General features: G+C 55.4%; 1 non-coding gene across 1 annotated transcript; it reads left to right on the plus strand.

Moving 5' to 3' along the window:
* The first annotated feature begins 929 nt into the window (after nucleotides 1–929).
* LOC135372919 (U2 spliceosomal RNA) lies at nucleotides 930–1118 on the plus strand. The gene has a single exon (XR_010416173.1). It is a non-coding gene; the product is annotated as a U2 spliceosomal RNA (small nuclear RNA).
* The last annotated feature ends 7794 nt before the right edge of the window (nucleotides 1119–8912 follow it).

Raw genomic sequence — 8912 nt, forward strand, 5'->3', positions numbered from 1 at the left:
CATGCCTATGGCACGCGGGATACGGCGAGGATGCCCGCTTAGTGGCTTGCTGTTCAATTTGGCAGTAGATCCTATACTTCGTGACATCCAGGGACCCAACAGAGACCACGCCATCTTGGCATACGCTGACGACGTAACACCGCTCGCAGAGGATCCCCAGCTCCTACAGCACCGCATCGACAGGATTGTCACCGTGGCATCCTCCCTCCGGCTGTCCCTCAACCCCAGCAAATGCAGGACCCTCCACATCTCTGGGCACCAACCGGTCGGACTACGAGACACAGTGTTCCACATCAATGGCAGGCCCATCAGCACTATGGCGGAGTTTGAGTCCTTCAACTACCTCGGGCGACCGGTGGGCTTTAATGTACTAAAGGATGTCTCAACAATTGATACTGCCATCAACACGGGGAAACGAATCCTGACATCGATGTTAGCGCCTTGGCAACGACTTGATGCGCTGAAGACATTCGTCTACCCGCCCCTTACCTTTGCCATGCGCTGTGGACGCCTGGGGAAAACAGGCTGGACGAAACTCGACCAGGAACTGCGACCTCTCATAACGAGGACTCTCTAAGTTCCCAACAATGCCACCAATGACTACATCTACGGTAAATCCGGATTGGGATGCTGCGGCATCCCTCTTGCGGCAGAGACAAGCGATATTGCAAGGATCGACGGAGGGTTCAAGCTCCTGACATCGCGGGACCCAGCGGTGGCAAGGATAGCCAAAGAGGACCTCTTCGACACCGTGAGCAAGCGCCTGCGCACAACATGCTCCCCAAGTGACGTGGAGGGTTTCCTTTCCGGAGGCACAGAGGGATCCTACAGAGCATCTACAAATGAACTCTGCAATGTTTGGACTGAGGCCAGGAAAGCCTCTCGTCGGCTCTGCGTAACGTGGACCATCGAGGAAGGTGGAGCCACCATTACCAGTGTAACGCAACTAACATCCCGAAATAAATTATGTTCTTATCAGCTTAATATGTGATACGAGCCCTATTTGGACTCACAATATTAATCTTATTTTTGGCCCGAGACAGTGTGTCTGAAGCTCGCCTCGGCACTGTCAAGGGTTGCCCTGGTATTGCACTACCTCCAGGTGTAGCCCACCCGTCTCATATGAAAAAACAAAAAGAAAAATTCGGAAACAGCACCAATAAGCATCAGCCATGATGACCAGAGACAGGTAAAAGAGGGAAGCGTAGAAACAACACCAAGCAAACCAGGGAACGTACAGCAGACATAGACACAGAACACACTGGAGACAACCACTGGGAAATGTCCTGTCTGGCCACTAGGGTACACATTCATTCAACCTACCTTACCTTACCTTACCTTACCTTACCTTACCTTACCTTACCTTACCTTGGCTTGGCTTTTGCTTGGCTTGGCTTGGCTTGGCTTGGCTTAGCTACCCCTCTCTCTCTCTCTCTATCTCTATCTCTCTATCTATCTCTCTCTCTCTTGCAATTTCCAATCAATCATGTTTATCTCACGGGCCGTGATACATTAGTACTAACACCCTAGTGTTCCGTACCCATATACCACGATGCCCAAACACGCGCGGACGTAGAAGGCGAGACTGCGACAGAAGCGAAAGGGGGAGACGTGCAGTCTATATCTCTTCTCGGTCTTTTGGCGGATACAAGGGAGAAAGAAACACGAGTTACGTCCACTAACATGCGCATTTCATGCAGCCCGACTATCATTCTAGTGCTTCTTACACGCACCACATCATGTTGAATTTGGCGACGTGACACCCCAGGAGGCAGGTGCCGCGACCATGACCAGAGCGAAAGATGGACGTGTAATATTTATCGCTTCTCGGCCTTTTGGCTAAGATCAAAGTGTAGTCCTTCGATCCCTTCAAATCCGCGTATTGATCTTTCGATCTTTCGCGGTGGAAGGAGGCGAAAGGGAGCCGGTCCTTCATATTTCGAGAAGGGCCCCTTGATAACGCGGTCCGCCCCCGGGTGGGCCGTGTCTCAGAATGCGCGGCCCGTAAAACAGTCGTCGGGGCAGCATCGCTTTGCGGTGTTGTTTCCGGGAAGATTTTTTCTAAAAAAGTCCTTCGATCGCCAAAAGGTCTGAGAGTGGTGACGCTAAGTACCCTTCGAGGCGTACCGTCCTTTTCAGGACGTTTGGAGTGTCATGCTGAAAGCAGGCCCCTCTGGGGGTGTGGTTTATAGCCCCTTGTCTAGAAGCAACCACTCTCATAGGTGGTGTTAAGTAAGCGGACTTCTGCCTACCGCCCTTTTCAGGGGGAGGAACACCAGCCGAAGGAGGGCCCACTACTGGGCGTGGTTCTATGCCCCCTCCTGAAGCAACCTGCCCTGGAGCTGGCCACCTGGTGACCATGCCCCCGCCAACCTCGACCAGCGAGATGCGCCGCCCGACCACGACCAGCCACGAAGCAGGCAACTTCCCGCCGTGGACCTCTGCACCCTCTGCCGCCCAGGAGGGCACCGATGAAGGCAGGACCCGCCTGCCTGCCTGCCGGCCCGCATCGGATGGCCGGGAAGCCGTGGACCCTGGACAGCCACGAGATGGCTCACGGACGCCTATCCTTCCGCTCCCAACGCCCAGGACCCCAACAGCCAGGTCGAACGACGGCCCCTGCGAGCCTCTACTGCCGCAGCCCCAGGGGAAGGAGCGGTCTTGATGTCCTCCATGAGGACGCCGTTCTGTGGGACCCCTTCGCTCGAGGACGTGACAGCCACGGAGGAGAGCCGATCAAGCGAGCTTTCGTTGTGCCACGGGCCGCAGCAGCCAGAAAGGAGCAACGCAGCGCTCACTGTTTTCTTCCCTCTTCCGGACCATTTTGTGTTTCCCGAGGAAGGCTGCACCCTGGCATTCCGGTCTGCAGTATGGACAAGCCAGAGGCAATCCCTGGCCCGTCACCTCGAACAGGCCCACGGCCACCGCATCAGGGAGGTCCTCTACCACTGCAGCATATGTAACCAGCTGTTGAAAAGTCGGCCTACTTCCCACAAATGTAGGCCCGGCCACAACCATCAGCAGGGAGGAAACCGCACCTCATTTCCCCTCGCCTGCGAAGTGTGCCAGGAGTCGTTCCCTAGCCGGAAGGGCCTACACAACCACACGGTATGGCATCGCCGGGAAGCAGCCAGGGCCGCAAGAATTGCGCGCAGTCGTGCGAGCGACCCGCCCCCAGACCCCGGAGACGAAACCATGCCTGAGGAAGAGCACAATGGGGACCACCACATCGCCACACCCACTCCCTCTGCTCCGCCGTCCGAGGAGGAAGACAACGGTGACCTCCACGCCTCCGCAACCACTGTCCCCGCTTCACCACTGACGCCGCACACAGCAACACTTCTAGGTGCCAGCCATGAGACTTCTGTCACGAACCAGAGCCCACCGTCACGCTCGGCCACACCTGAGCTCTCCTTGGACTCACCCCCCCTTCCAATGGAGGAAGACGCGCCCGGTGGCACGCCGGACGACAACAACACGGGGCCGGAAAATGACCAACAGCCTCCTTCCCTCAGCGAGGACTTCCAGCTGTCAATCTTCGTCCCTAGAGTGCAGCAGATACTGGACTTGGAACCAACAGATGAAAACTGGTACATCTTTGAACAGATCCTGGAAGAGGCAACAAGAGCAACTGCAGATGCTGTGCGCCTACCGCCCCCTAGAGAACCGCCACACGTCCAAGGGAGATAAATCCGGATGACCCAAGGCAAATTCAGAAGCTCTACCGCCGCAACAGGAGACAAGCTGTGCGGCTTATCTGTGATGGACAGTCAAGGAAGTGCGGCATACCGAGCGACGATGTAGAGGAAGTCGATCTCGGATACTTCAGCCCTCAGGAGGTGCGGCGAAAAGCAGCCAAATCTGAAAACACGGCCCCTGGCGATGACCGCATAACATACAGGCACTGGCTTGATGTGGATCCAGGTGGGACCTTTATGGCCTCTATCTTCAACGTGTGCCTGAAGTACAAGCGTGTGCCAGACACCTGGAGGACATCAACCACCGTCCTAATCTACAAGAAAGGAAACCCGGACGACATCGCCAACAGGAGGCCCATGACCATTGCGAGGACGCTGAACAAACTATACACAGGTTGCCTGGCAGCAAGACTCCAGTCATGGATCCAACAGGAAGAGGTCTTGAGCCCCTCCCAAAAAGGGTTCATGCCCCACGATGGCGTGTTTGAACACAATTTTATCTTGCAACACCGCATCGATGAGGCAAGGACCAACAACAAGGACCTCTGCGCGGCGTTCCTTGACTTCTCCAACGCTTTTGGGTCGATCACCCACAATGCCATAATTGAAGCCGTCGACGCAGCAGGTGCCGGGCCGCACTTCACAGCCATCGTGAAGGACTTATACACGGACAACACCACCCGTATCCTCACCAACGGAGAATCCACGTGTAACATTCCGGTACGAAGAGGAATCCGGCAGGGCTGCCCCCTAAGTGGTCTGCTATTCAATCTAGCAATAGATCCCATTCTTCGAGGCATCCAGGGCACCGGCACCAAGCACGCAGTCCTCGCCTACGCGGATGATATTACACCGCTTGCCGAAGCCCCGGAGCTCCTCCAAACAAGGATTGATAGCATCGCAGCCATGGCGTCCACTCTTCGGCTGAAGCTAAACCCTGAAAAATGCAAAATGCAAATCACTGCATATATCTGGGCGACGGCCCGTTGGAATTCGGGAAACCGAGTTCCACATTCAGGAGACCACGATGCCCATCCTGAAGGAGTTCGAGAGCTTCTCCTACCTCGGAAGACCGGTAGGCTTCAACATCCTCCCGGACACCACAACAATCGAGACCGCCATCAACACGGGAAAGAAGCTCTTGACTTCCATGCTGGCCCCATGGCAGCGCCTAGATGCTTTAAAAACCTTCGTGTATCCAGCGCTGAACTTCACCATGCGATGCGGCACCCTGGGGAAGACAGAATGGACAAGGCTGGACAACGAGCTGCGACCGCTCTTTAAGAGGACCCTTTACATCCCGAGCAACGCGGCAAATGAGTTCTTGTATGGAAAGAGTGGAAAAGGTGCTTGCGGTATCCCGCTGGCCGCAGAAACCAGTGACATTGCAAGAATTGACTGCGCCTTCAAGCTCCTGACATCACGTGATCCTGGCATCGCCAAGGCAGCCCAAGACGACCTCCTCAACACGGTCTCGAAGCGCCTGCGGACCATGTGCACGCCAAGCGACACCGAAATCTTCCTCGCTGGGGACACAGAGGGGCCTTTCAGATCCTCCTCAAACGAACTCCGCAATGTATGGACGGAAGCAAGAAAGGCCTGTAGAGGAGGTGGTGTTCCCCTACATGAGTCCTGACCGGCGATGATGGAATGTCCCAGCGGGCAGATGGACGTGGCCTCACACTAGGACGGTGCCGGTAGAACTGCCGTGCCAGCGCCGTAGCGCGTGGCAGCAGAGGCACGTCTTCGTCATCACACACGGGCCGCCACATCACTCCCCCCCTCAGACGCGGGGCGGTGTAGAGCTGGCGGTTGAGATTCCGCGTCGATACAGGAAGAGGAGGAAGACGGGCGACACGCAGTACAGGGACGGCTGGTCTTGCGTCTTGTGATGAGTGGGCAGAAGTGGCGGGCTGAACGGTGCGGACAAGAGCTGGCCGGGAGGGTTCCAGGGGCGGGCCAAAGCGGAGAGCATGCATGTAGGCCGAAGTGATAAGAGAGTGGGGCGACAGAACCGCGACCGGTTCGTGAGCGTTGAGCTCGTAGTGTTGTCACCACGGAGAGTGCCGGAGAGGACCATCGTGAAGCACGTGGAGACCGGGAGTAAAACTCACTGTGGCCTCCGTGCGTGACCCCGGTGGAACGTTGGTCCCGGTGCCCCTTGACCGCAATTGGATGGACTGGACTGCCACTATGTTGCACAAAAGCCAGGTGGGAAGGCGAGGCGGGCAGAGTTCCTTGACCGCAGGCGTAGCAGATGCGGGTGGCGCGGTCGACAGCGGCGTACCGCGGCCGGTACAGGAGCGTGATGCTCGGGAAGGTGCCGCTGGTGGTAGCCCGAGGAGTGCCATCGTGAAGCGTGTGGCGACGTGACGCAGAGTGCGAGACCATGGCGACGTGATCTGGGTAGATGGGTAAGATGGACGTGGCCTCACACTAGGACGGTGCCGGTAGAACTGCCGTGCCAGCGCCGTAGCGCGTGGCAGCAGAGGCACGTCTTCGTCATCACACACGGGCCGCCACAGGCCTCTAGCCGTCTGGACGTCAAGTGGACCCTGGAAGGTGGCATCGCCATCACCCGCAAAGACAAGACGATGACGGCGCGTTGGAGAAGGCACATCATGCGAACTATGCGCGACCAGCTGGACGTAGAGCGCACCCAGCAACTCCACAGCCTGCCCAGCCAAGGAAAGGCAGTGGAATGCGCCGGCCTGGACGCCGCCAGCACCCACTTCCTCAGGACAGGCTTTTGCACCCGGTTCGCGGACTGGAGCCATCGAGCCAGGATAAACCTCCTTCCACTTAACGGTGCACGAGCCTGGAGCCACAGTGACAAGCGCTGCCGCAAGTGTGGGTACCAGTCTGAGACCCTCCCTCACGTCGTGTGCCACTGCATGACCCAAAGCCGGGCCCTAACGGCGAGACACAACTCCGTTGTCGAGCGAGTGAAGTCCGCCTCGGCGTCAAAGTTCACCCTTGTCTCCGAGAACCGCCCCGTTGGTGACACCCAGCTGCGCCCAGACCTCCTGCTCGCCCGTGGAGAAGAGGCCGTGATCGTCGACATCACCTGCCCGTTCGACAATCGCCCATCCGCCCTGCAAGAAGCTCGTGCCGCAAAAATCACGAAATACCAGCCCGTGAAGGAGTTCCTACAACGAAGGTATCAGCGCGTCACCATCGAGCCAGTAGTCGTCGGAGCCTTAGGGTCCTGGGACCCCGAAAACGACCGCTTCCTTCGACGGGTCTGCTCCCGAAGGTACCTTAAAAAGATGAAGAAGCTCTGCGTGAGCTCCGTCATCGCGGCCACCAGGGACATATACGCAGCACATGTTGCCAGGACGTGACCTCCAAACAAGCCACCAAAGAAACCATGCAAATAGTTCATAGAGTGGTATTCTGCTCAATGAAACTTTTAACAACCCATCCTACATGTATAAAGCAACTAACATCATGAATAAACTTCTGTTCTTATCAGCTTAATATCTGATACGAGCCCTATTTGGACTCACGATATTAATATTATTTTTGGCCCGAGACAGTGTGTATCTATCTCTCTCTCTCTCTCTCTCTCTCTCTATATATATATATATATATATATATATATTTTCCAATCAATCATTTTTATCTCACGGGCCGTGATGCATTAGTACTAACACCCTAGTGTTCCGTACCCATATACCACGATGCCCAAACGGGCGACGTGCCACGCGCGGACGTAGAAGGCGAGACTGCGACAGAAGCGAAAGGGGGAGACGTGCAGTCTATATCTCTTCTCGGTCTTTTGGCGGATACAAGGGAGAAAGAAACACGAGTTCCGTCCACTAACATGCGCATTTCATGCAGTCAGACTATCATTCTAGTGCTTCTTACACGCACTACATCATGTTGAATTTGGCGACGTGACACCCGAGGAGGCAGGTGCCGCGACCGTGACCAGAGCGAAAGATCGACGTCTAATATTTATTGCTTCTCGGCCTTTTGCTGTAAGATCAAAGTGTAGTCCGTAGCCCTCCATCGATTTTTCACTCGTGGTCGCGGTAAACTCGTGTAGTCTCAGGAGTGTTTAGTAGCACTGTGTGCGTGAATGCCCCAGGATCAAGAGGATACCCAAGTTTGCTGTGAGTGTGAAGGTTTGACGAAGTTATAAGTGTTTTTGTGAAACGTGGAATCGGGCCGTTAGGCCTAGCAAGCATCCCTCCGCAACGGCTCTTCTCGTCGGTGCTTTGCTTGGGCTCCGAGAGGTGGCGACACCGCCGCGTGCAGCAGGAGAGGAAACCGTCGCGGGCGATTGCGCAACATCGGCGGAGGACGTGAGGGTCAGTGGCCTTCGCTTGTAAGAGTTGCTTCGCTTGGCTGACTTGTTTACACCGCGGGATTCGCTCCGCCTGTGATAGTGCGTGTGCGTACCGTGTGCGTGAACGTCCGAGGATCAAGAATATACCCAACTTTGCTGTGTAAGATTTAGCGAAGTTTGGAATGCAGTTTACGTGATCTGTGCGAGGTACACGGTGTGCGTGTACTACTCTTGTCATCCTGTCGGTCAAGATGGAAAGCAGTAACGATATGTTAGTTACAGAAGAAGGTAGTGATCTGGTGACAGAGGACAGTTCCATTCAATGTCAGCGTACCCACAACCTGTGCGACGGGGGCAGATACTTACGGTGTACTTCCCGGTACCCAGTGCGTTTCGGTGTACTGAAGAAGCGTGTGAAGTGACATTCAAGAGTGCCACATGGACCACAAATAAAGCAGCTCTCATACACCACCTCAGGAACAGTCACTCGGTAAAGCCCGGCGACACTCGTTACGAATGCTTCATGTGCCACTCGTCGCTAGGTGAGAGACCGAAAACTCATGTGTGCGACGAGATGAGAAGTCAAATGCCGACACCTATGAAAGACGCGTCTGTTCCACAATGAAACATATGTTGCAGAAAATTCCATACAAAAAAGCAGCTACAGAACCACCGGCAGTGGCACCGAAAAAGGATGCTACTCCAACACTCCCCCGCACCGGACACGGAATACGACGTCGCAATGCAGCACAACAATATAGAGACACCGGTATCACCAAGTGAAGATGAATCGGAACAGGAAACCACGCCAACTGATTCACCAGCAGGGAGCAGTCTTCTTGGGAGTATTAATACTCCCCTGTCCATGACACAGATGGAAGGCGAAGAGTGCGAACAGCCAAAGCTTGAAGGCAATGTAC

This window comes from Ornithodoros turicata, unplaced genomic scaffold (assembly GCF_037126465.1).
Source record: "Ornithodoros turicata isolate Travis unplaced genomic scaffold, ASM3712646v1 Chromosome17, whole genome shotgun sequence".
NCBI lineage: Eukaryota > Metazoa > Arthropoda > Arachnida > Ixodida > Argasidae > Ornithodoros > Ornithodoros turicata.